The sequence below is a fragment of the Dipodomys spectabilis genome, unplaced genomic scaffold (genome assembly GCF_019054845.1).
Source record: "Dipodomys spectabilis isolate Male_0828 unplaced genomic scaffold, ASM1905484v1 ptg000165l, whole genome shotgun sequence".
NCBI lineage: Eukaryota > Metazoa > Chordata > Mammalia > Rodentia > Heteromyidae > Dipodomys > Dipodomys spectabilis.
This window is the reverse complement of record NW_024870842.1, coordinates 414,291-418,678: the sequence shown is the minus strand read 5'-3', so window position 1 is coordinate 418,678 and position 4,388 is coordinate 414,291. Positions and strand designations below refer to the sequence as shown.

At 52.1% G+C, this 4,388-nt stretch overlaps 1 pseudogene; it reads left to right on the top strand.

The window, feature by feature from the left end:
- Positions 1-3,307: 3,307 nt before the first annotated feature.
- Positions 3,308-4,183, top strand: LOC122119382 (annotated as a pseudogene).
- The last annotated feature ends 205 nt before the right edge of the window (positions 4,184-4,388 follow it).

The following is a 4,388-nucleotide window of genomic DNA, read 5'->3' as shown; positions in this document are numbered from 1 at the left end:
TGTGGCTCAAATGGTAGAGAGTGCTTGCCTTGAGCTGAAGAGCTCAAGGACAGCACCTAGGCCCAGAGTTCAAGCCCCAGACCCAGAGAGAGAGAGAGAGAGAGAGAGAGAGAGAAAGATCAGCACCCCTCAACTTCAAGAAGGTATCCTAGGAAGACATTGTTTTGCCCAGATATCCTCCAGTTTGGCCTGAGCTGGGGTTTTTTTCCAGGCAGCTTTTCCACTGTCTGGGCTAGCACTATCCAAATGTGGCACCCTTCCCCACCTAGTAGGGTGGGAAGGGAATGGGTCCCACATCACCCCCAAACTTCTTTTCTCCTAATTTATATTATCCAAGTGGAAATGGGGCCCTCTCTGTGTTGGTATCCCAACCAGGTCCAAGAAATTGGCACTTTCTAGGCAAGAGCTGGAGTAGGTGTGCTGGCTCCCAGAAGTATAAGTGCCATCAGCAACCATTTTGCCTTGCTGCTCTGCCCACTTACGTACCCTCTCATGTTACTTGAATCAGCAGAGGTGGCTGCATAGCCCGTCCTGATGGGGTAGAATCTCATCTCCTCTAGTACAGATTGAGCATCTCTACTCTATAGTCCAAAATGCTGCAAAATCTGAAACTCTTTAAAATACCAATTTGACTCCGCAAGTGGACAATTCTACGGCATGAACTGTTTCATGCATAAAATTATTAAGTGCAGTGTATAAGATTATCTTGAGACTCTATGTATAAGGTGTGAATAAAACAAACTAGCCCCATATACCTATCCACCTCTCTGTCTCTGTCTCCGTCTCTGTCTCTGTGTCTCAGTCTTTCTGTCTCTCTCTCTCTCTCTCTTTGTGATAGTACTGGGTTTGAACTCGGGACTTGAGCACTGTCTCTTAGCTTTTTCACTCAAGGCTGTTGCTCTACCACTTCACTTAACTGGAGTTAAGAGTCTTATAGGGGCTGGGAAGGTGGCTCAGTGGTAGAGCGCTTGCCTTGCATGCATGAGGCCCTGGGTTCGATTCCTCAGCACCACATAAGCAAAAAGAAAAAAGCCAGAAGTGGTGCTGTGGTTCAAGTGGTAGAGCACTACCCTTGAGCTGAAGAGCTGAGGGACAGTGCCCAGGCCTAGAGTTCAGGCCCCACGACCGGACCAAAAAAAAAGAGTTTTATGGACTTTCCTGCCAAGCCTGTCTTCAAACTACAATCCTCATAGCTCAGCCTCCTGTGTAGGTAAGATTACAGGTGTGAGACATCAGCACCCAGCTTCCATCCCCCTTTTCCTCTAGGACATTCATGTCATAACATTGATTTGAAAAGCAAATGACATCTTCCAAGAAATGCCTATGGAGCATGACCTTACTTTGTGCTAAGGGACATAGGTATCTTTTCAGTTTGGTTTGGAGACAAGAGATCAGTGGAAGAAGGAGCTGGTCTTAGACTCTACTCCTGGCTTCTTTGGGTCTCTAGGTAAAGCATTCCCCAATGGCTTTGTGTTGGGGAACATCCAAATTTCTTCTATGGACTATCAATCTTTGAATGTGTGGGTTTTTTGTTTGTTTTTTTTTGCCAGTCCTGGGGCTTGAACTCAGGGCCTAGGTACTGTCCCTGAGCTTATTTTGCTCAAGGTTAGCACTCTACCACTTGAGTCTCAGCTCCACTTCCAGGTTTTTCTGTGTGTGTGATACTGAAGAATCAAACCCAGGGCTTCATGCATGCTAGGCAAGCACTTTACCACTAAGCCATATTCCCAGTCTGTGTGATTCCCTTTGCTGAGTCTCTTCCTCCTCCACCTGTGTGGCCTGATTTGCTCTGACACCTTAATGTCACATATGCAGCAGGGACAGGAGGGGTGCTCTAGGAGGGTAGACTCACAGGCCTTCCAGGGAGACAGCCAGATTCCTTCTGCATTATGTAAAGACAAGGGGGTGAGAGTGGTTTTACATTGTGTGATGAGAGACAGTTTATCTTGGTCTGTAGCTCATGTCAACAGCGGGCAGGGTGAGGAGGAAAGCTTGTTGGGGCCTGACACCCAGACTCGGGTCTACATTCCTAGTAGCTCTTGACTAACACACCTCTTGGCAGCCTCCCTTGCCCCTGCCAGTCACAGACTGAAACTCCTCCTCCACTTGGGCCCTGAACCTTCATGTATTAGGGTTGTTGGCCAAGGGCTATAGAAAGCTAAACAGGCTGATGAAGGCTGTTGGGTGAAGGACTAAAGAAGAATGGAGGTTTTCTCAGAGGAGGCAGAGGTCAGGAACAGGTCCTCCTGGGTAGCCATAGCCCTCACTGGTAAGGACAGATGTCATACCCTCTTGGAGATAGGCTTAGACTTCTGCCACCCCGTGGATGTAGCCCCATGCAGGGAACTAGAAGGTTCTGGTTCTTTGATGCTGTAGGACCTCAGATTTGTGGGAATTCAGAAGCTCAGTAGAAAGGACCCATAGGTTTCACAATACAGAATAGAAAACAGGACATTGGGGAAGACAAAGTTCAATCAAGTGCCATAGGAGGTCAGTAACTGACCCAAACCCAGGCAGATACCCAGCACTCCAAGGCCCGTAATGCACCATCTGTGTATTGGGGCTTAAACTCAGGGCCTTTGCTGTTGCTCAGTTGTTGTTTGTTTTTAATCATACCTAGCACTCTACTAACTTGAGCCACACCTCCATTTCCCGCTTTTTGTTAGTCAACTAGCAAAGTGTCTCTTGGATGAGTCTGTCTTAGCTGGTTTCAAACCAGGATGATCAGATCTCGGCCTCTTTATTTTTATTTTTGTTGGTTGTGGGCCTGGAACTAAGGGCCTGGGCACTGTCCCAGAGCTCCTTCTGCTCAAGGCTAGCTCTCTATCGCTTTGAGCCACAGAGCCACTTCTGGTTTTCTGGTGGTTAATTGGAGATAAGAGTCTCTTGGAGTTTCTTGCCTAGGCTGGCTTTGAAACATGATCCTCTGCTCTTAGCCTCCGGAGTAGCTAGGATGACAGCCGCCAGCCCCCAGCCACCACATACTGTCTTGGGTAGGATGTGTGAAGCTCTCTGCTCTCAGCATACTTGTCTGTCAAGTGAGAATAAGAGCTCAGAGGGAAGGGTTGGGAACTTTCAGGCTGGGCCATGGACAGGCCGCTGAGGCGCTGGCGGCTGGGAGGCCTAAATCCTGAGTCCACAGAGAAGGTCTCCGTTCCAGGGCGAGTCGGGCGCTTGTGCAGTTGGAAACGAACGTAGAAGACGGGAAGGAGCCCGGGTGGCAACACGGGAGCAACATGGCCTGGAGTCTCCCGGGACAAGCCGAGATGGCCCAGTCGGCGGCAGGATGTAGACTTGGGGTCCCCCGAAGATCAGAGCCCAGCAGAGGGTCTCCCCAGCGTGGGCAGGATGGAGTCCCAGAGTCATCTCCAAGTCAGCCAGAGCCAAGGCCTGAATCCCCGCGACGTGCAGAATCGCCGAAGATTTCCCAGGAGGGAGGTGGCCGAGGGTAAGGAGGTGCTGACCTGGGGGTGTCCTCATGGTCAGCCGCAGCCGGGCCCCGGATCTCCAGACCCTTACCCCGGCCAGCAAGGTCCAGGTTCTGAGCCTCCGCAGCCCCCGCAGGAGCTGACACCCAGGTCCCCGCAGCCCAGAGCGCAGCAGGAGCCTCACAGGCCACCTGCAGCCGGGCTGACGGTGATGGGCAGCCAACGAAGCGGAAGGGATCTTCAGCCAGGAGGACGAGGTGGGGGGAAGACGAGGAGGAATGTCCTGTGATCCCAAAGGGGAAGCCCAAATCTGGGCGTGTGTGGAGGGACCGCTCCAGGGTCTCCCAGATGGTCTAGGACTAGCCCTGAGGCACCTCCTGGCATCGGAAGATGTAGGAGTGGCAGGAGAAGAAGCTGGCCAAGGAATGTGCCCGGCACCTGGACGAGGAAAAGAAGGAGAAGCACCACCGGGCTGAGAACATCAAACGCCGCCTGGAGAATGAGGGAAAGTGGAGATGGTCCAAGTGGTTGCAAACCCTGCCATGCTCAAGCGGGCCAAGAAGCAGCAGCTGCACACTGAGAAGCGGGACATCCAGACACTTGCAGAAGCAAGCCACCCCAGCCGCCCAGCCCCAAGGTCTGAAGACCCTCCACAGCCAGGAGCCAAGTCAGGCAGATGGCCCTGCCCGGACCAGTTCTCAAGCTCTGGGGGCTCAGATGAAGGCTCCAGGCTGGACAGGGCTCCTGGGCCTTGAAGCAGCGCCCAAAGGAAGTGAGCATCCCCTTTGTATCCCGGTCCTTCTCCATGTACCTTCAGATCAAGAACAGCACACTCTTGCTGCTCAGTGGCTGTTGGGTGTCAGCATCCAGCCCAAACCAGAGGCCTGTAGTCAGAAACCAGCTCCTATAGTTGCAGCACCTGAAGATCAATCATCAGGGAGTTTGCAGGAACAAGGCTCC